Genomic DNA, 23771 nt, shown 5'->3' on the forward strand with positions numbered 1-23771 from the left:
AGGGTCCTCGGGTTTTTGGGTACCTGCTTGTAACTCTTACACCTTGAATTCCTAATGTTTTGGGAAGTTCCAGGAAGAAGCTCAGGCCCCGGAGGGAGGTGAACTTGGGTGAACCCTCCTCATTACCATCCTAAAATCCCCACCCAGGGAGGAGCTCATTCACCATTTTCTATGCTTGTGGCATAGAAGGAAGATCAGAACTTGTGCTGTGCTGCCTTGACTCCCAGCCACGTGCCATGACGCAGCACACCAGCCCAATAAAAACCCCAATTTTACTTTTTTGAGGGGAGGAACTGCTTTTGGAACTACCCAAGGGCTCTCCTTAGTTGTTGCAAGTAGTAAAATCCCTTTGGGTTGTGGTCATTAGACCGTCGCCCACCCAGTGGTCAAACCCACCTGTTGTTGGGGGACAGGAACAGTTAAAACAGTTAAGGCTCACGAGTTACATTTGTTTCCAATGTCTCCCTACTGCCTTTAATCCGGAGTGTGCCCACTCCCTCTACTTTCCTTTTAAGACCCCAGTCAACGGCCTGGGGTGCAGGTGCGCTCTCCTGCAGCATGCCCTCAGTATGGTTTGTCTGGTTATTTCCTCGTGATTAGCTCAGCTCCCACGTTTCAGCAAGACCTCTCCATTGGTGATGTGATACACTTCCTGTTTCACTACATTAGGAGCATGTGACCCTTGTTAAATTTGATCATTTGGTTAAGGTGGCTGCCAATGTGACTGTGATTGTGTCAATACCCTGTTCTCCAGTAACTTTTTACCTGGTGTTTTCGCTTATCTTAATTATCGAAGCAGAATGGTGTTCTAATTCTATCCTTCCTCCCGCATTTATTAACTGGCCTTTTTCTGTAATGAATAACTGTCCCTCTCCCCCCTCCCCTGTTTTTTTAAGCAATTCACTATAGACTCACAGATTCTTTTAATTCGGTGTATTATAATCCACGGCCCTCGTCGTTCTTTTTGATGATGGAGTTGTTTCACGCGTGGCCAGCGGGAGCCTCTGCACTCAGGCTCTGGCCTCTGATGTGCCCTGTTAGTCCTCAAGTGCTTCCCTGCTTCCCAACACAAAACCTGGTCCAGGCTCACTTTGGCCTTTCCCTGCCTAAGACCTGGAAGAGCTGATTTTCTAAGGAGTCTTGGTTACTTTCAGTGGAGAGTGGTATTTGTGAACTAAACCCTGGGTACCGGTTCATTGCCTCTGGGATGTCATTGCTCCTGGTCCTAGGAATGAACAGAGCAGAGGTTTTATATTCTTACTAACTTCTCCAATCCGAGCCAAACACCATTGCTCCTCCTCCTTCCACATTGATATTTCACTTCTTTTATGGTGAGAATCTTGGTTTCCCCAGTAATATATTTACCTGTTGGCTTTCTGCCATGACATGTACAGAATTATCTCAATTACTATGCTGACCCCTCCACCAACAACAGTGTTAAGAAAAATTCAAGATTTGTCATAATTTTTGTCTTTAGAGTATATCACCCAGGTGTGTACAGCCAGAGAACTAGCTTCAAAATTTACTTGCATTGATTCTCCTTTCTGTGTGGTTGTGGTATCAATTTGATATGGCATTAAGTTCATGTGTTTTTCAATTTTAGGGTATGCCTTTTATCTATATATTTGACATTTCTGAATATGTTAAGTTTCCACATGCTCAAAAGACAGAACTATATGAAAGAAAGCATAGTCAGATAATTCTTACTCCCATCCACCACACTTTCATTTCTCTCTCGCCAGCCCCTAGGATAATAACACATTTTTGTCTCTGATGCATCTTCCTGTATGAGTGTGTTTGTGTATATGTATTAGGCATGCCTATGCATAAGTAATGGTTTTTAACATAATACAGTGTATGTATATTTCTCATTTAACCTCCTTGTATATGCAAAAGGTAGAATACTACATATAATCTTTTGTATTTTTCTTTTTAATTTAAAATATATCCTGGAAATCATTGTATATCAATATATAGATGTATTCGTTTTTATAGCTGTATAATACTCCCTGCAGCTGTACTATCATTTATATAACTAGTTGCTTATCAAAGATCACTTGGGCAGTTCTGTGTTGCTATTACCAATAATGCTACAATGAATAACCTTGGACATATCTTTGTGAAAGTGTCTTTTTCAGGGCTAATTCCTAGAGGTGGGATTTCTGGGTCGAAGGGGAAATGCATGTTTTTCTTGGCTGTTGCCAGATTCCACAGGTGTTGAATCATTTCACATTCCCACCAGTGAGTTATGAAAGTGTCCGCTTTCCCTAGAAGGTTTGCCAACAGGGTGTGTGGTCAAGCTTTTGAATTTCTGCCAGCATGATGTGTGTGATATGGAGTCCTAGAGTAGTTTTAATCTGTATTTATGTGTGAAGTTGAGCATCTTTTCATACCATAGGACTTTCTGTATATTGTTTTCTGTACCATTTGTGTGATCTGTCCATTTTTCTGTAGATTTTTGATCTTTTTTCCCTCTCTATTTTTAACAGCATTTTATGTATTAGGGAGATTAGTCCTTTAACTGTGAGAGATATTGTATGTATTTTCTATCATTTTATCTCTTGTTATTTGACTTTGTTTATGGTGTTTTTCAGAAGCAAAAAAAAAAAAAAGTATAGTCAATCCAGTTGTTGCTTTTATTGCGTGTGGATTATTAGTTTAAAAGGTTTTCTTCACATCTTTCATCTCCAGATTATCTTTAAAAAAATCACCTGTGTTTTCTTCTAGAACTTTTTCCATTTAGAACACTGTTCCATTTGGTGTTTATTTTGGTATATGGTGGGAGCTATGTATCCATTTCTACATTTCTTCAAATGGTTATCCAGCTAACATATTTTATTAAGTCTATCTGTTCTCCAGAGTTTGAAATGTCACCTTTATCATAGACTGTATTTCTATAAATACTTGTGTCTGTTCCTGGACCCTTAACTCTGTACCATTGGCCAGTCTGCTCATCTGTCAACAGTACAGTTTTAACTAGTAAGGCTTTTAGAATACTTTAAAATTTCAGAGGGTAATCCCCCTGCCATTGTTCTTCTTGTAGAGTTTTTCTAGCTTTTCTAGTATGTCTAATTTTTCATTTAAACCTTAGATTCAATTTGACTCAGTCCAGGATAAAAGCTTGTTGGGAATTTTATTTCAATTTTGATAAGTTTATGTATTATCTGTAGGAGGACCCATGTTTTTATAAGACTGAATTATCCAAGAACAAGGGATTTTTTTTGTGTGTGTGTCATTTGTTCACGTCTTTTCTGTGTTTCTTAGAAGTGGTTTAAAATTGTTTTCATATTGGTTTTGCATATTTCTTGTTAAATTACTTTTAAGTACTTTATCTTTTTCATTGCATTTATAATAGTTTCCCTTCCATTGTATATTTTTATTATTTGTGTGCACACATGATTTTTTTGGTAAATGATATTGATTTTCATTGTATAATATATTCTGCTCATTTTGAATTCTTTTATTTTCATTATTGAATCTTTTGGGTTTCCAAGTATATTATTAATCATCTATAAATGTTTAATTATTTTCCAAATGTTTATTCTTTCAATGGTTTTTTTCTTCTCTAATTGTATACATTATATTTCCAATACAATGTTGAATAATAGTGCAGATAGTAAGTGTCCTTGTTTTATTTCTGACGTTAGTAGGAAATGCTTTGTTTCCCTATTAAGAAAGATGATGGCTTAAAGGTTGATTTTATACATCTACACATACATACATATATATGTATGTAGATATACACGTGGGTGTATATAAAGACGTGGATACATACGTGTGTATAGACACACTCATATCTATAGACATATTTATATATACATACATATGTGTATTCACATATCTAAATATTGATGTGTGTGTATCTTTTTAGTATAATGAAGAAAATTATGCACTTTTTCCTTATGTCTACTATTAATAGGGCAAATTATATTGATTGCCTAATATTGATCTACCCTCACATTCCTAGAATAAGTTTTACTTGGACATGATGTACTGTTTTTAAGCATGTTTTTATATTCTTTTTGCTCTCATTTTATTTAGAATTTTTTGGCATTGGTATTGATACGAAAAATGAAGCTATAATTGTCTTTTTGGGGCTATCTTTATTGGTTTAGATATTAATGTTATACTTGTTTTTAAAAATTTTGGAAGTTTTCTTCTTTCTATATTCTGGGACAAATTATGTGACATTGAGATTATCTTGTATTTTTTTTAGTAGATCCTCTGTGAAAACATCCAGGTCTTGTCCTTTTTTATGGGACAGTTCTTCAATAATTTTCTGTATTCTGTCTGTGGAAGTAGGACTGTTTAAGCCTTCTATATTTATTTGGATCAATTTTAGCAAATTATATTTTCTTAAGAAATCATTTATTTTATCTAAATTTTTAATTTGCATAGAGTTGTACAACATGTTCTTATGAGTTTTTAATGGTTTTTCATGGTTATTTTCCCCTGGTTATTTCTTTTTTATTTTTTTCAAGACAGAGTCTCATTTTGTTGCCCAGGCTAGAATGCAATGATCTTGTCTAGTGAGCATGATCTTGGCTCACTGCAACCTCTGCCTCCAAGGTTCAAGTGATTCTCGTGCCTCAGCCTCCCAAGTAGCTGAGATTAGAGGAGTGTGCCACCACATCTGGCTAATTGTTGTATTTTTAGTAGAGATGGGGTTTTGCCATATGGCCCAGGCTGGTCTTGAACCCCTGAACTCTGGTGATCTGCCTGCCTCTGCCTCCCAAAGTGCTGGGATTACAGGCATGAACATCCAGTCAACCCCCCTGGTTATTATTTTTTTTCTTAACTTTCTTAATTAGGCCTAGTATAGGAGAGTCATTTGTTCATTTCTTTGGAAAGAAACAGCATTTTCAATTATGTAATGGTTCTACCTTTTAAAAACATTTTCTGTCACATGATTTTCTGTTTTCATCCTTATTTATTTTCTCCTGGTTTCTTTTGGTTTATTGTTATTTTTCTAGTTTTTTTTTAAGTTGAGAACTTAATTCCTTTATTTTTGTTTTAAAATATACTTGTATAATTATTTAAAGCTGTAAAATTTCCCCTTATTGGTAGTTTAGTTCTATCCCATCGATTCTGAATTGTCTTGGATTATCATTTTATTGAAATCTAGTTATAAAAGTTATTTTTCATTGTTATACTGTTTTTTGAATTCCAATTATATGCATGTTAGATCCTCTTTATCTTCTTTATGTATTGTTACATTTGATCCTTTAAAAATCTTTCTTTTTTATTTTAATTCTCTTCTTTATTTTGTGTCCTCAATATTCCTTTTATATATTCAGTTGCATACATTTTTCTCCTGGACATTCAAGAGTTTAATTTTATTTCTTTTTATTCAGTTTTTCTTAAATTTAGCAAATTCTCATTTTATATATTTCAGTGCTTTTTAAAAAGCCATGTTTTGTTTTTAGCTGTTGAATTTTTGATGTAAAGTTTTTTTTTTATTAATCTACAGTTGTTTGGTTAATAATATTTAATTAGGTTTGGAGTGTTTGTTACAATTCTCCACTGCTCCATATTTTCCTTTGGGTGGAAACTTTTCACCAGCTGAAGTGCCTTCTACTTTCTGGTCATTTTGAAATGTCTTCTATTTTTGTAGACTAGCAACAATGAGTGATGCGATGTGGGCAGTATTGAGGGGTTTGGTTCAGTTCCAGAACACACTCTTATAGATGGTGCCTTTGCAGGGTGTGAGTCCTTTTTCTTTCCTGTAGGATTTGTTTTTTTGAGACAGAGTCTTACTCTGTTGCCCAGGCTGGAGTGCACTGGCACAATCTCAGCTCACTGCAACCTCTGCCTCCTGGGCTCAAGCGATTCTCCTGCCTCAGCCTCCTGAGTAGCTGGGATCACAGGCGCACACCACCATGCCTGGCTAATGTTCATATTTTTAGTAGAGGTGGGATCTCATGATGTTGGCCAGGCTGGTCTCAAACTCCCGACCTCAGGTGATCCGTCCACCTCGGCCTCCTGGAGTGATGTAGTTACAGGTGTGAGTCACCATGCCCGGTCTTTCGTGTAGGATTTTTAATTTGCTCCACTTACTTCCTCCTTTTCCTTCACCGAAAGTCTACAAGTGATGCCTTGCCCTTCTCAAACACAATGCCTGCTAAGACTGCTACCTCCAGTCCCACACATTTTCATGCCACTTTCTTTTTAGGACTTTTGATTTTAAAATTAGTTTAGATCTTTAGAAGAGGTAAAAAGACAGTACAAAGTGTTCTCATATGTACTTTCACTTAGTTTTCTCTAATGATGACACCTTAAACATGGAACATTTATCAAAACTAAGAAGTTAACTTTGCTACAAGACTGCCTACTAAACTATAGACTTTGTTAGGCTTACCCCAGTTTTTCCACTATTACCACTTTTCTGTTCTAGGATCCAGTCCAGGATACTACAAGTATTTGTTAGGTCTCTTTAGCCTCCCTAGTCTATGGCAGTTTCTTGGTTTCCCTTTGCCTTTCATGACCTTGGCACTTTGGAAGAATCATGGTCTGATATTTTGTAGAACATCCTCAATTTGGCTTTGCTTAATGTTTCTCATGATGAGGCCAAGGTTGTGGTAAGAATACTGCAGAGATGATGTATCCTTCTCATAAAATCATATTCGAGGGACATGATTATCAATATGACCTATTACTGCTAATATTTATTTTAATCACTCAAAGTGGCGTTTGCCAGATTCCTTCATCGTTAAATTAACTGTTTTTTCTTTTCCACTCTTTGTTCATTATCTTATTCATACTTCTTCATAGTGAGTAAGTAGGTCCAGCCCACACTCAGGTGGAGGGAAAGTAAGCCCCACGTCCTGGAAGTGGGTATCTGAGGATTTGTGGGACTCACATTAAAAACATGATGGTAATGATCACATTTTAGGGGAGATATTTTGAAGTCATGTAAATACTCTGCTTTAAGTTTTGCACATTAATTCTCACATTTATCAATGAATCTTTATTGTAGCAATTACTCCTCTGGTGTATTAGTGGTGATTTTCTATTTCACTTGTTCTTTCTACATGTGTTAATTAGAATTTTTCTCAAAGGAAGATTTGTCTCTTCTTCCACATTTATTTACAAACTCAGTCATTTATGTCAGTATGGACTCATGCATGTTTGTTTTATTTTAGGGGTTATAATTCAGTGCTATCATTGTTTATTCTGTTGTTCCTCACATTGCTTCAGTTTTAGCCCTCATGACTACCCTCAGGTTGCTTCTGGGTCCTTCGGACACACCTTCATCTTGTTTGAGCACTTCCTTACTTTGTGGCTCTGAAAGATACCATATATATACATCCTGTAATTTCCCTGCGTTTCCTGGAATCAGCCGTTTCTCTAAGGAGCTTTCTGACTTAGAGGATGGTGTTAGAAACCAACGTCTGGGTGTGGGATGTACACACCACTTCTGGGGTGTCATAGCCTCCAGTCCCTCTCAGCACTCCCCTTTCTCTGCTAGCCGAATTTCTAGGCACGCACTGGGACCTTCTGTTCAGGACAGTCTGCATCCTGGCACGGCTGTCCTCAGCTGTCTCCCACTGTCCCCTTCCCTGAAGGCTCCTTGTGAAGCTGCCCTGGCTCAGGTTCCTTGCCTGGTTCTTTATTTTCTGCTTGTTCTCTGTCTCCAAGTTGGACAGAAATGTAGATGTGTTTTCCCCGGCTTCCCAGTGGAGGAACTTGGTGTCAGTATTTTTTTTTCTTTTTTCTTTTTTTTGCATTGATCAGGGTAACCAATTTGTTAAGGCTATAAAGTCATATCCTTTGATTCTAGGAAATTTTTTGTTTTTTTTGCTTTTTAAAATAATTTATTACTTTCCTTTAATCCACTTAGATATGAATTTAATAAATAACCCTTATTGGAAGATTCAAATAACTTTTCAAAAAAAGGAACTTTAATACAACATACATAAGTGAATTTAGCTACCATGGAAGTTGATTGTAGATTCTTTTGATCATATTTTATTCATCTTATTTTTTCCCTTCCAGCATCTCATGGCAAAAGAAATTAGTGGAGAGATTTTAATGGTCTTTTGGGTAATCGGTTGTTCTTCCAAACTGGAAGGTTATGTTGGACCCACTGACGTGGTGGGTGAGCAGTCCCACAGGTGTCCACTCAATGTCTGAAAGCACTGGGGTCCTTAGGAAGAAAGTCTGTGAGGGTCTCCTACTGTCTTCAGACACTTCCTCCACTTTCTCCTTGTCTGTTGTGCTGTGTCTCCTTACTGGAGTATGACTATGGATGTAAAATCCCCATAAAGTAACCAGCAGAGCAGGACTGATGCAGATGAAGGTGTGTGTGGAGGCAACTGGTCCCAGGAGTCTGGCTGTGCTCTGCACCTCTGAATATAGTAGGTGTCAACTCAATGCACATTTATTGGTTGAAGGAATAAGGGAGGGCACTGGTGAGTGAGGGGGCTCCTAGGGCCTCCTGCCCCTTTCAGATGGTGAGATAGTCATTCCAAAGTCAAGGATGTGTGTTCTGATGCAGATGCAAACTCTACAGACCTGGGCTGGGGGTGGAAGCTGGGGCAGGGCGAGCTCTGCAGAGGTGGTGGAGGGAGTGGCTGTTCCAGGGCTGTGGTGACTGGGGGGTGGGGTCTGTAGAGATGGTGGTGGTTGTTCCAGGGCTGTGGTGACTGGGGGTGGGGTGGGGTTGTGAAGATGGTGGGGGCCAGTTCCAGGGCTGTGGTGATGGGGGAGTGGGCTCTATAGGGACAGTGGGGCTGTTCCTGGGCTGTGGTGACTTGGAGCTGGGCTCTGTAGAGATGATAGGGAGCTGTTCCATGGTGGCTGGGGGGTGGGGGCTATAGAGATGATGGGGTGGGGGGCTGTTTCAGGGCTGTGGTGATGGGGCGGAGGTGGGCTCTAGAGAGATGGTGGAGGGAGTGGCTGTTCCAGGGCTGTAGTGACTGGGGGTGGGGTCTGTAGAGATGGTAGGGGGTTGTTCCAGGGCTGTGCTGATGGAGTTGTGGGGTTCTGTGGAGATGGTTGGGGGGCTGTTTCAGGGCTGTGGTAGTGGGGGGTGGGCTCTATAGGGATGGTAGGTGCCATTCCAGGGCTGTAGTGACTGAGGACTTGGCTCTAGAGAAATGATGGGGCCTGTTCCAGGGCTGTGGTGGTTGTGGGGTGGGGGCCTGTTTCAGGGCTGTGGTGATGGAGGCAGGGTGGGGTCTGTGGAGATGGTGGGGTCTGTTCCAGGGCTGTGACAGAGAAGGGTGGGGTCTGTGGAGATGGCGAGGGGCTGTTTCAGGGCTGTGGTGATGGAGGCAGGGTGGGGTCTGTGGAGATGGTGGGGTCTGTTCCAGCGTTATGGTGATGGAGGTGGAGTGGGGTTTTGGAGATGGTGGGGGCTGTTCCTGGGCTGTGGTGGTTGTGGGGGTGGGGTTGTGGAGATGGTGGGGTCTGTTCCAGGGCTGTGGTGGTGGAGGTGGGGGTGGGGTCTGTGGAGATGGTGGGAGCCTATTCCAGGGTGATGATGGAGGCAGGGTGGGGTTTGTGGAGAAGGTGGGGGCTGTTCCAGGGCTGTGGTGATGGAGACAGGGTAGTGTTGTGGAGATGGTGGGGGCTGTTTCAGGGCTGTGGTGATGGAGGTGGAGTGGGGTCTGTGGAGATGGTAGGGTCTGTTCCAGGGCTGTGGTGATGGAGGTGGGGTGGGGTCTGTGGAGATGGTAGGGTCTGTTCCAGGGCTGTGGTGATGGAGGCGGGGTAGAGTTGTGGAGATGGTGGGGGCTGTTTCAGGGCTGTGGTGTTGGCGGGGGTGGGGTCTGTGGATATGATGGGGGCTGTTTCAGGGCTGTGGTGATGGAGGTAGGGTGGGGTCTGTGGAGATGATGGGGCCTGTTCTGGGGCTGTGGTGGTTGTGGGAGTCCTGCAGAGATGATGGAGGATGTTCCAGGGCTGTGATAGGAGACAGAGTTTGGACTCAGGGCCAGGCACCCCTGGGGATGAACCCAGCTCTTTCCTTGACAACTGGGTTATGGGGGCAGGTCCTTTTGTGTCTGGTCACAAAGAGAAATTCCCCTTCTCAGAGAAAACTCCTGTGTGTCCTCCCACTGCCTCCACAAGAGACTCTCTTGTGTGGAAGATGCTGCTCATCCACCAGGTCCCTTGGGTCAGAGACGGGGAGGCCGTAGGCAGGAGGGGACTTGGGCCACCGCACTGGGACGAGGCCACCTCAGCAGCTGGTTCTCAGCTCTTCTGTTTTACGTGACATTTCTATTGAAAATAGATAATAAAATTCCTAGACTAATCCTTAAATTGTTTCTGTCTTTCTACCTCTGCCTGCTTTTCTTTGTTTTGTTTTCTATTATCTGGGTGGTTTTCTCCATCTCTCTTCCTCCAGTTAAATTAAAAAGTATTTTTCTCAAGTTGTCTTTTTTGTTTCCTGAATGATATTTCTTTTATGGAGTCCTCTCCTCATTTCATAATCAACCTCTCATCTCTTTGGTATTGTTAGTTACCGCTTTCAGAAAAGTTTTCCGGTCACCTTGATGACACCTACTTGCTCTGAGTTCATTCTCGATTTTCAGCCTTTCCTTCTCGGTTTATGGGAGGAACTTTTACCAAATGCCTGGGATTTCTGATATTGAGTCCATGTCTGATGCTTGGTTTCTGTGGGTGAGTTATGCTGGCTGGTAGGTGATTGTGTGGGGACTTCACTATTTTGTCAGGAGACTCCTGACCTCTATTGTCTTTCCTTGTGGGCATCGGACGGCCCTCCTACTCACTGATGGTGGCACAGGCCAGGCAGCAGGTGCTCTGAGCACTCAGGGGGAAGGACGCTGGGCTCCCAGGGATACGGGCCTCAGTCTATGTCCAGGTGGCACCACATCTTCACCTGTGGCTGTTCTGCTTTGCTTCATGCCAAGATCATGGATGCCTCCCACTCAGAGACTTACCTGCCTGCTTCTGCTGGAGCAGAGGGGCTCCATTTCCTGGCTGTGGGGCTGGGAGAGAAGGGACTTGGGGCTCTAAATAGCTTCTCGTTGAAATTTGACGACTGTGTCCTCCACACCCCTCACGTCCCTGCCTCAAGAGACACAGGTGCCCCGGTTCCTGAGCTGCTCCATGGCCCTGGGTGTCACTGCTGGTTTCTCAGGGCTCCTCTCACCTGGAGGCACCCATTTCCCTGTGCTCTGTCTGCGTCAGTGGCTGGTACCTGTCTGTCCTCATCATCCAGGGGTGTGTCCACACCTCCCGCCAGCGGCCAGCTCCCTCTCCTTTCCGTTGTCCTTGCAGTTGGTGTCTTTCCTCTCCAGTGTGATTAATGTGGGGGGAGTAGAGATGCAAGATGCTTCCCCTGCTCTAAGCAGGAGGCGGTTTCTGCTGCTGTCCAGTCACACCTCTCCTCACTTCCCAGCACACCTTCTTCCTTTCAACTGTCTGCCTGAGATGTTGACACCTAAGAGTTTCTCATTTGTTGTTACGAAAATGATTCCTGCCTGGAAAATTTGAACGTTTCTAAAAACAAAATCAATAGTATTATCTCTCAAGGTGTGAGTTTATTTGTGCATGTGTGTGTGCCTGCATGTGTGTGTATCTGTCTATCTGTGCATATGTGAGCATGTGTCTGCATGTGTGCATATGTGTGTATCTGCATGTGAGCGTATGTATAAGTGTATATGTGTGTGCCTGTGTGTATCTACATGTGTGCATGTATCTGCATGTGTGCATGTGTGTTCATGCATGTGTGCATGTGGATCTGTGGCTCTGCATGTGTCTGCATGTGTGTGCATCTGTGCATGTGTGTATATCTGCATGTATCCTCATGTGTGTATCTGTGCATGTGTGTGTGCATATGTGTGTGTATCTGATGTGTGCGTGTGTGTATGTACATACCCGTGAAGCGGGGTGAGGGAAGTGGTGTGGCAGGATGTTGGGGGAAGGGTACCAGCAGAGGAAGACCTGATGAACAAGTTTAAAAGATGCCAGAGGCACAGCCGAGGCTGGGGTTTCTAATTCCCTCCGATGTGTGTGTGCCACTGATAGCAAGTTATGCGTGTGACATTCTGACACTCTCAAGAAAGAGGAAGAGTGGCGTGAAAGACTTGGAGGATGTTGGTTTAATTGGAAAGCGACTGAGGGCTGAGCAGAGCGGGCTGAGGAGCCACCGTGTCTCTGCACAATGGCGATGGTTGAAGGTTGTATATAAGGTGGCCTTATTAAAGTGACAAGGCAATTTAATTCCTTTGTGCACAATGATTCTACTTCATTGATTTACAATGGGAAGGATATAATTTTGCTAGTGTTGGCAAAAAGCTCAAATGTCAGCCTTTTCAAATCGCCATACTTGCCTTGTTCAGGATGAATAATGAATAAGTCACCTTTTGTCTACAGTTAAATATTCTTGAATAAATACAAAGAACATAAAAGACATAAATGATTGCCTGATTTATATTTAAAATAAAGATCAACATTGTGATAAATGGTTGAAAATGCTGTGTGTGCAGCAATATGACTCTCCTGATAATTACATGATCAATTAGGGAGCAGCCCAGGTGTAGACTGTGGTTGCGTGCACACACCCACTAACCCACAGCCCCTATGGAAGCAGGTCCCAGGCGCTCCATGAAGGGGAGCTGGGCCCTGGTCTCCTCAGACGACTCCACATGTTGCAGACCCCAGCCAGGGAAGGCCAAGGGCTGGGACTTTTCTAGCTCCTCAACAGAGGGAGGAGGGCAACTTCAGTAGAAGCAGATTCACACGGGGCCTGGGGGCCTCCAAAGCCCCTGGATCATTTTCTGTTTGTTACCTTTGAAAGACAGTTTGTAAGAAACATAGGAGAATAAGGAAACATGTTCATCTGACAATTCAGCAAATCCTTGGTTAAAATAACCCTATAACCCTAGCATATCCACACCGTGGAATTCCATGTGGCTACTGGAAATGAAGGAGTGGGGAGAAGAATGTCTTATGATGAGCAAATTACTATCTCCATATTTTCAAGTGAATAAAGCATGTTTCAGGAAGATACTATTTTTATTACAAATGTGTGTGTATGTATATGTATATGTATATATGTGTGTATATATAATATACATATGTATATATGTATATATACATTTTTATGTATATATAATGTATGTATATATACATATATATGTGTGTGTATATATTAGGGTTCTCCAGAGAAACAGAACCAATAGGGGGTGTGTGTGTGTGTGTGGAGAGAGAGAGGGTTATTGATTGATTTTAAGGAATTTGCTTACATGATTGTGGAGGGTGGCAGGTCTGAAGTTTGCAGGGCGGGCCGGCAGGTTGGAAACCGAGGGAGAATTGAATGCGATCGTCCTGAGCCTGAAGATGGTCAGGAGGCAAATTCCTACTTCCTTGGGGAGGTTGACGTCTTTCTCCTTAGGCCTTCAACTGACTGGATGAGGCCCGCCCGCCTTAGGAAGAGGCACCTGTTTCACTCGAAGCCCAGTGATCAAAGATTAATTTCACCTAAAAATACCTTCAGAGCAACATCTAGACTGATGTTTGACCAAACATGTTGACATCAGGGCCCAGCCAAATTGTCACATAAAATTCCACCATCGCAATGTGTGCGTGTATGTGTCTCATTAAAAGAAAACATATCAAAATGCTGACAATGCTTGCCTCTGGACGATCGTTCTTTTCTGTTATATTTGCATTTTCTCATTGTTTTTGCAAAAAATGTGTTTTATTTTTGCAACAAGAAACAATACAATAAGATATATTTTAAAAATATCTTGAGACTCAAATCTGTTGTGTGCAATCCACCCGAATCTTGGCATTTCCGGGATCATGGTCAAGGGCGACACATTCAAGCACTTGATACTTTTCTCCTGCGATGAAGGAGCCCCTCCCTCCCAGGGTATCCACAGCGATGTTGGCACGGCTGGTCCTGGGAGGGGAGGTAGATCTGGGTTCTGGTCTCAGAGTGGCCACTGAGCAGCTGTGTACCTCTGAGAAAGTACCTTGCTTCTTGGGGCGTCTCTGTCCTCGCATGTCGATGACATGCCTGCTAGGGCCACGTGAGTAGCTCTGACAGGAAGGGGCATTTCCAGGTGTCCTGTGATTGGGAGCAGGCGGAGATACACTTAGCACGGGTTTAGAGATGCCAGACCTCTCTCTGTTCTTACACAGGGCAGTGCCAGAGCACAGAGCTGGTCAGCATCCCACTTGCCCTTCAATATCCTGCTGGGCATCCATGCAGGTGAGAAACTGCTGGGCATCGGCTGGGCTGAGCCCTCACCCAGTTTTCCAACCACAGATGCACACCTGCACACGTGCGCATCGTGATTGCCCTACTTCAATACACACTCTTGTTTTCTAAGATGCAGCTGCAATGGAAACTGAGGAGATGCTGCACTTTGTGCTGTTTGGAAGTTGCTGGGGCTGTGTGTCGTGGCAGAACCTCAGTGGCTGTGGCTCAGCGTGGTAGCTGCATGTGCAGGCTCCAGACTCAGGTGACTCACACAGTTCCACCACGACATCAGTATGTCCTTAGAATGCCTGTGCATTTGCATATTGAGGCTATTACCTTAATAGAAATGACTTTTGCTTATTATAGTTGCAATATTAAATATTGCTTGAAAGAACAGATGTAGGAAGACCATGGAATCTGTAACTATTTTCGAAAGGTGGGAAGGGGTTGTTACAAAGCACTCGTCGTGAACAGTGCACTTTGGTCATTGGATGGGGCAGCACTGCGAGGTGGCACTCGGCACCCACAGCATCCCGACCCTGTGTCACAGCAGCTGAGATACCCTCCTCCGTGCTCTCCCATGTGTGTATCTGACTCCCCTTGGTCCAGATTTGCAATGGGGAAGGAGGGAGATGACCCCTAGACAACTCTGAACCCACCTGTTTCTCCACCTCTGTTCTGGGCACCTGCCCCAGCGGCTCCATCACTCACCGGATTATTGAAATAACGTCCTGGCTGACTCCAGTCTCCAGAGGGTGAGTGAGTGGAGGCATCTCTCTGCAATGCGGAGCCGCTCATGGAGGCCTTTCTCCACAGTGCAGAGCCGCTCGTGGAGGCATCTCTCTGCTCGCCCGCTTGGCCTGCAGCCTCAACAATGTTGCATTGATCGTAGGATAAAGATCTGCTCGCTTGGTCATGGGGTACAATGTTGATGCCCAGGTTAGGTGGCTGCCTTCAGTTTTCCTTCCTAGCCAGATAAAAGGCTGCGGGCACGTCACTACTTGTGACCACCTGATTGGTTCTGCCATGTCCGTCTGCTGGGCCTCGGTCCAGCCCTGGGCCTGCCTCGCTGTTTATGCAGAAATGGAAGCGACGCTGACTCTGAAGTACCACTCCTCACTCCTCTTTCAGCCGCGATACCACTCGCTTAGGGGCTGGCTCCTGCTTAAACAGACATCACAGGACGGCTGCCCCTCCTCGCTTCCCTTCTCTCTCTTCTCGTTGTCCTGATGGCCCAGACTAAGAGGCACCATGTCCTTTCTCTCCTTGGGAAGACCAGCCTTTCCATCATGAAACTTTTAGTTTTACTATTCAGTGTGTGAGAAAGAAAGGGTGTGTGTGTGTGAGTTGTATGTGGGTTTGTATTTGAGTGTGTAAATGTATGTGTGAGTGGGCATGTGTCACTGCATGTGATAGTGTGCACGCATGTGTGCACATGCATGCACTTTGAATGTGTGTAAAAGTCCATGTGTCTGTGCCTGAGTGTGTGCACATGCGAGTGGGCATGTGTAGCGGGAGCAGTGTGTGCAGCTGTGAAGGGCTGGCTCTCACTCTGGGGGACCAGGCTCTGCCCCTTGCCTGGCCCTGGGAGCAGCAGGATGCCAGGGGAAGGACGCAGAGGGTGGCAGGCGGCCAGAGGGCAGGGAGCAGAGCGTCCGTCAGGTGTCCGCTGGTCCCCAGTGAGTCCTGCCCTTTCTTCTTGGCTCTGCCATCAAGAGCAGTTTTTCCAAATGGGAGAACCAAGAAACGTGAAAGTAACCACTTGTGGGGCCTCATCCTCTGGTGGGGGTGTCTCCCACCCAGGTCCCATGCCCTGGGCTGGAGTTATGGTCCAAGACCCGGAGTGGCACCATCCAGACCAGAAGGAGTTGGTGCAGGAGGCCCTCGTGCAGGGAGATCAGCCCCCAGTGCCCGTCTGCACAGGAGGTAGTGGGCGGGCACCAGCGAGGAGGAAATACAGACAGCACTGAAGTCAGAGCTGCTGCTTGATTGGGCGACAGCCTCATGAGAGAGAATGGAACTGACTGTCCTGCTTGGCAGCAGGGAAGTGGAAGGAGCGAGGCAGGCAGCCGTGTGTGAGCCCAGGTGTTTGGGGACATGATCACACGGGCACACACATGTGTACACACAACACACATGTGTGTACACAAACGCATGTACGTGCATATGAAGACAGTCCCATGCACATGTAAATGTGTGTACTCGCCTACACAGTATGCACACATGCACACAATATACACATGCACGTGTGTACTCACATGCACACACGAACATGAACAGATGGCACACATTTCTCAATCTGGGCCCGTCAGAAAGCCGTGCCTGGCTCGCTGCAGACCATTTCTGGGTGGAGGCCAAGGCTGTGGCTGAGAGACTCTGGCTGGAGCTGGAAGCTGCTGGGTGCAAAGGCTCTGGGAGCCAGTGCTGAGGAAGTGCACGGAGCGCAGAGGCCTTCGGGTCACACGGCAGGTAGCAGGGAGCAGATCTCCCTGCTCTAGGCAGGGAATAGGCGAGTGTGTAGAAACTAAGAGAGAAAAGTTTATCTATGGGAGTGGCCGCTGGAGGAGGCAGGAGGACTAGAGAGAAAGCTTTGCCCCACAGCCCTTCTGCTGCCCTGCCACTGCCACCCTCACCTTTCTCTGTCAGAACTGAGGAGATTGTATTCTGTGCTTTGGGCGCTGTGGACACGAGGGTGCACACAGCCCGTGTTCAGTCACCTGCTTGTTAGTCGTTCCAGTCAGGTGACAAACAGCCATAAACCCACTGTCCACCTGGGCCGAGGATGTCTTGATACCCCCCTTCCGAGCCCTGCACCCCCAGAGACAATCACCTGTTGGTGCTGTGTGAATCCTCACTTTGACTTTGGAGCAGTTTCTAGCTGGTCCCCACAGGGTGGGGTTGCGTCTCCTCCATCTGATCTGGGCAGGAGACCAGTGCGAGGGGCTGGGAGGCTTGCCCCAGGAGTCTGTGCTGCAGACGGGGCTGGCGTTGGGGCTGTTCTCAACATCTAGCACGCCCCTCTTTTCAGGCTAGAAACAGCTCCCTGGACCCCTCAGGAGTGGGCCACGTGGAAAGTTCTGGCCATGTGGTGGGTAAGAAAGATGTGAGTGTAGTCAGTTCAAAATTCACCGTGCCGGGCAGTCAGGCGGTGAGGCCATGGCTTGGGAAAAGTGGGGCTGGGTGCAGCTCATATGTCACACGTAGCGTTGGCAGGGACCTAGCACAAGGGCAGGCTGCCTGACACAGGCTAAGTGGAGAAGAAATGCACAGATACCACAGCAAATTGGCTCTTTGTCTGAGGAGGTGTGAGGGTTGGGTCATCTGAAACAGGGTGGGACGGGGAGGGCAGCCACCGATCCCGGAGCTGTGTCTGCAATGCATGTGTTGCATGGGCCTGCTCTGTACTGAGAGGTGGGTGCATCTCTTGTGGTGCCCTGTCCTCCAGGACATAGTGCTCCTGTGATGCTCAGATTGTATTCCAACATCTCGCTCGTTCACTGTGGAATGAACTTGTGTTTCAAAGCCATGTTGTGGTGAAACGTGGCAGTTTCCGGGCTGGGGCACCGGTCCCTGGGAGGTGGCCATCAGAGGGAGTGGCTTCCTGCTTCCGTGACCAGCACCATCCAGGCTCCAGCTGCTCCATTCACCTGGGGCTGGTGTCAGCAGGATGGGCCGGTCGGCTGTGGGCAGAGAATACGAGAGAAAGAGCTTTATTTTAAGCCACCAAGATTTTTGTTTCTCACCTTGCCATCACCTGGTCTCCTTAAGTGACACATATGCACATGGTCGGTGTGACTGGCCAAAAAGTTATCTATTAATTCAATACAGTCATCCCCCTATCCTGGGGGTACGTTCCAAGACCCCCAGAGGATGCCCAAAACCACATATAGTACCGAGCCCCAAGTACACGGTTTTTCCTATCCATCCACACCTGGGATAAAGTTTAATTTATAAATTAGGCACAGTAAGAGATTGACAATAACTAGAAAATTGAACAATTATAACAATATAGTCTCAATTTTACAAAAAGAAGTTTCGTTCATACCGGAGATCTTAGCAAACTCAGCGTACTATTTCTTTCTTAAGCTGAGAACTTTCACTTTTCACTTGAAGAAGTATCTTAAGGTTTCTCTTAGGTGTATCCACATTGCCAGCTTCACTGCTCTTGTGTTTTGGGGCCATGATGAAGTCAAATGTGGGTTCCTTGAACACAAGCACCGCACCCCTGTGACTTGATCTGGTAACTGAGAGGGCTCCAGGTGACCAGCAGGGGGTTAAGGGGAGTCGGCAGCTGGACAAAGGGAGGTCCACGTCTGGGGCAGGGTGGAGTGGACAGCTTGAGATTTTATCATACTGCTCAGAATGGCACAGAATTGAAAACTTATGAATTGTTTATTTCTGGAATTTTCCATTTAATATTTTCAGACTGTGGGAAACTGTGGACAGCAAAACCATGGATAAAGGGCCACTATCCTATTTCTCTTCTTCTAATAATTGCCGATATACTGATATCCTTCCATGTGGCCTCAGCCCATTAATCCTTTGAGGACAAACACCAAAGCTCTATATCCCAGTCAACAAAAAGTGTTTGCCAAGGCCGGGCACAGTGGCTCACGCCTGTAATTCCAGCACTTTGGGAGGCTGAGGCAGGTGGATCACCTGAGGTCAGGAGTTCGAGACCAACCTGGCCAACATGGTGAAACCCCTTCTCTACTAAAAATACAAAAATCAGTCAGGCGTGGTGGCAGGCACCTATAATCCCAGCTACTCGGGAGGCTGAGGCACGAGAATTGCTTGAACCCAGGAGGCGGAGGTTGCAGTAAGCAAAGATCATGCCATTGCACTCCAGCCTGGGCAACAAGAGCAAAACTCTGTCTCAGGAAAAAAAAAAAGGCTTGCTGAGAATTTACTGATTCTTCAGTCCTGCCCTGGACACCATGGAATTTAATGAAGTGAACAACATCTGGAAGTGACCCCCAGATATACTATGAAACATGTGACTGGTGTACAAATAAGGCTCATTTTTAGGAAAGATTTTGCATGTTGTTTTCACAAGTGTGAAACATGATGATATTAAGTTGGTGCAAAAGTAATTGCGGTTTTTGTATTAAAATTAACGGCAAAAGTTCTTGCCTGAGTTCACGCCTTCTTTGGGCCTGTCACAAATGCAGGGCCTTATCTTTCTGAAATGACCAACCCAATATATTGTGTGTAGATTTCTTTCGACATATGGAAGGTGTTTGCAACACGTAGTATTTGATGAATGTTTATCCCAGATCCCTTCCTGGTGGTTCAGAGGGAGAGAGAGATGGAGGAGGGAAAGAGGGGTTCAGACATCCTGGCTCTGAGGAGAAGGGGTCAGGGTTTGGACACTTGAGGGGATGAGAGAGGGAAATAGGGTGAGTGAAAATGCACCAGCTATGCCTGATCCCGGGACCAGGGCCTGAGATGACTGTGGCGTTCTCCTATGTAGAACTTTTCCGTTTATAACCCTACGTGTGTTTTTGGGAGAGCAAATTCGCTGTCCCATGCTGCAGATACAGACCATGTTGGGGAAACTTTAACAACACTTCAGGAAGAATGCAAGAGAATCGTGTTGGCCATTTTGAGCCGGGTCACAAGGCTTCTTCGGCTTTGTTTCTGTGGGATTAGCACTCGTCATTGTTTCTGTGGGATTAGCACTCGTCATCTCTCTGACTGCCTGTTGGTTCTTTCTTCTTCCCAGCTTTGGCATTTGTTTTTTCCTCTCTCCTTGTGAACCACAGACTTGCCTTCTGGTGTCTGCTGTGCCCTGGGACAGCGAAGGTCCACCGGCCGTCTGCTTCCTTCACTGAGGTTATCTCTGCACTGGCCATCTATGAAGGCTTCATAGCCTGCTTTGACGTGGGTGGAGTCACACAGGGTTATGGCTGCTGAAGGAGCAACGTGCTCCCAGAGGCCCATGGGTATCAGGGCATTACTTTCAGGGGTGGTGGACCCCCTCCTGGGAGTTCTGAGGCCATGCTTCTGCTGGGGTGAGCTGTCCTAGCTGCCAAGCGCCTTGCTGGCCTGAACCGTGGCCACTAGGCTGGGCTCTGTCCCTTGTATCTGACTCCTCTTCCCTCAGCATGCACCGCAGGAGGAGGGGCTCTTGGGACCGTGGGGTCAGGGCCGGGCAGGGTGCATTCAGACACCTCTCTGCCTATTCAGCCCCGTCCTCATCTTTGGCATTGGCACCTGTGTGGGTTAAGAAGTATGTGGAAGTCCCGACCCCCAGTACTTTAGAACGTGACCTTATTTGAAAATCACATTGTTGCAGGTGTAGTTAGCTAAGGTGAGGTCACAGTGGGATGGGCCTTGATCCAGTCAAACTGGCGTCATAGGAAGAGACGCGGAGGAAGACCACGGGGAGGAGCCCTGCTGGGGGGGCGGAGACGGGGCGGGCGCTGCAGCTCAAAGCCCAGGACTGAGGTCCGGAGCAGGTGGGGACTGGAAGAGGCTGAGGGGTGCGGTTTCAGGGTCCCGACACTCCGACCGCAGGCTTCGAGTTGCTTTTGTTTTAAACTTCCGTCTTGTGGTGCTGTTATGGCCACCCTAGGCGTCTCGCGCAGGGCCCCGTCTTGCACGTGGGGACCACTGTCCTTCACTCAACACTGAGTTGTTTAACTGAGACTGACCCCAGCCCAACACCAGGGCTGTATCCCCAAGGTACCACCAACTGGGTGGATGAGTCCCTGGGCTGTGAGGCCTGGGAAGGATCCACCTGGCTAGTGAGAGGCACCTGGGAGTATCTGTGGGCCTGCTGAAAGAGGAGCCCCTTTCCTCAGAGAGTTCTCCGTCGCAGCCGCGGGTGACTGTCTGCGCTGTGGCTGAGGGAGGTGATGCCCAGATGGAGTCCATCAGAACTGGAGGTGAGAGGCCGTCTCTAGTATCAAGTGAACTCCTGGTCTGAAACCTCTGTGTCCGCCCTTTTCCCACCACCTTCTTTTGTGTGTGTTTTTGTTTTTGTTTTTGTTTTTTTTAATTTTATTTTTTCTTGAGACATTTGATAAGGTTTCAGTCACTTGGAAATGAAAAATACCATGTCTTGGAGATGGCTTTATTAAGTGATCTTATGCCACAAACAAGGGCCGTGGGACGCAGAAAGATGGTGTGACTGGTGAGCGGCAGGCGGAGCCTCCGGACACAGATGAGAAGTAACTCAGCTCCACGGCACTGCTGGGGTAGACGAGGGGTTTGCAAACTGTGCTCCTAGGAACCCTAAGGGTTCTTAGAGCCCCCAGAGACCGAGAGATGGAGGGGCCACCCTGCCTGCCCTGCCCTGGCAGAACAGCGCCCCGCTGTTCACTTAATTTATATATACTCATATTCCATGTGAAAAATAATGCCCTAGATACAAATTTTCACACTTCTAATCTTTTAGCTGGCTGGGCTCAAGAATTATGGTTTGTTCCCTTTTTCATCTCTAAGTGAAAAAAGCCTAAATTTCAAATTTGCAGATAAGAAAACCAAGTCAGAGGTCACATGGGCTTCTGACTCAAAACGCCCAAAATTTGGATACTTGAATACACCATGAACTCTGTTAGTAAATATATCACTGTATTCCTGTGGTGAGATTTAGGGGTTAGAACAAAACATAGCCTGAGTTCTTAGTCCATTGACAGAGTTATTTCCCGCCTTGACCCACACCTTGCATGTTCGGAACAAGAAGAATGAGGGGCGATGGGGCTCCATAAAGGAGCACGAAGGAACTGCGTGCGGCACGTCCTGCTATGGGAACACTCCCGATTTGCTGTTCTCACAGTTGGAACCCTTCTCATGTTTTCACCCGGGCCCTGCATTTAGGTACCCAGAAGGAATGAACCTCAGAAGCTGTAACAGAGGGGCACACGCTTCCCATCTCCACCTCCCATTCCCCAGGCCCCTGCTTTTCCTTTCTCTCCCTCCCTTTCTCATATCGGTTATTTAATTTCCTCAAAAGGGTTCAGTGCTGCCTTTGTCAGGTGCTGTCACTGGCAGGCACTCATTTCAGTGAGGCCAGCTCCATTCTGTAATTAGAGTCTGGGCAGGGAGCATCTGGAGACCCCGGGCAGGATTTAGTGGGAGGGTGAGCCTCACCTCACCTCGAACGAGGGGCTGCTCAGGCCCAGACCGAGAACAACGTGCTGGGAACAAACCCTTCCATTGTTCTCTGCAAGCACCACCCCAGCTCCTTCCAAAATGATTTCTAGAATCACTGAAATCACAGAGCTTCTGCTCACTCCTGCCCCTTCAAGCCAGAGGGCCTCACCCTCAGAAGCAGAGGTCCTGTGGTCTAGACATACCCAGTGGGTAAGAGTAGCATTGCCTGCTTTTTTTCTTTTTTTCTTTTTTTTCTTTTTTGAGAAGGAGTCTCACTCTGTTACCCAGGCTGGAGTGCAGTGGTGTATCTCGGCTCACTGCAACCTCCACCTTCCCAGTTCAAGGGTTCTTGTACTTCAGCCTCCCAAGTGCCACATACAGGCGCCGCCACCACGCCCAGCTAGTTTTTGTATTTTTAGTAGAGACAGGTTTCACCACATTGGCCAGGCTGGTCTTGAACTCCTGGCCTCAAGTGAACCACCCACCTTGGTTTCCCAAAGTGCTAGGATTACAGGCATGAGCCACTGTGCCTGGCCTCTTGCCTGCTTTTTAAATGCACATCGGATTAACTCTTCAGTATGACAACAGCCATTTACCAAGTGGCACCATTGCATTCTCCACCAAAGTCTAAGGGGACAAGCGGGGCTTCCCCCAACCTGGGCTGGATCTGCACCTCCAAGTAACAAAAATGTGTTCTTGTAACGTGCACCAGGGCGTCCTGTTTTTCCTGATTGGGTTCAGTCTGAAAACACAAGAGGTGGATGATGTCTGGGAGAGGATTTCAGGGAGAGGAGGTTAGGGCAGCAACTGGTCAAACAGGACAGCCAATAAGAAGAAAAAGATTGGTGGTGTTTAGATGGTTCTTCATCGACCTCAGAATAGTCAGGCGGTGGATGAGTGAATGAAATTCCAACTTCAGAGAAAGTGATGCCAGACGTTTAGGATGTGGCCCAGCCTGCCTTCCCAGCTTGGAGTCCCAAATGTCCTGCCTCTTGGATGTGCAAACAGAAACGGCAATATGATTCGCACTGAATTTGTAACAGAAGAGATTGGTGGCTTTAGAATTTCAGAATGTTCAGGGCAGCCTCTTCTGTGGGAGAGATGTTGCAACACAGGGGTCTTGTCTCTACAGTGTGTGGATGGGTGTGCAGATGACAGGGCCAGTCGCTGGAAGCAAGACGGGCACTTCCAACCGTCTCAGCTTCACAGGTATCTTCTCGTGGCCAAGCCAGAACTGAACTTAGACCATGGGAGGTTCTGGAGGAGAGAGGCTAGATCAGGCCAGGTATTCCTATAGGACGGGATGAGTGTGAAAAAGCCGCCGTTTCATTGTTTCTGCAGGTGACATCCATCCTGTTATTAAAAAAAAAAAAAAAGAGCCCAAACCCATCGTACATGAGAACAACAATTGTGTAGTTCCTTTCCTTCCCCAATGTCAGGCTGTTCTGTGAACATGCTTCATCCCAGCCCCATCTCTGGGAGGACAGGTACT

The sequence above is a fragment of the Macaca fascicularis genome, chromosome 17 (assembly GCF_037993035.2).
Source record: "Macaca fascicularis isolate 582-1 chromosome 17, T2T-MFA8v1.1".
Taxonomy (NCBI): Eukaryota; Metazoa; Chordata; class Mammalia; order Primates; family Cercopithecidae; genus Macaca; species Macaca fascicularis.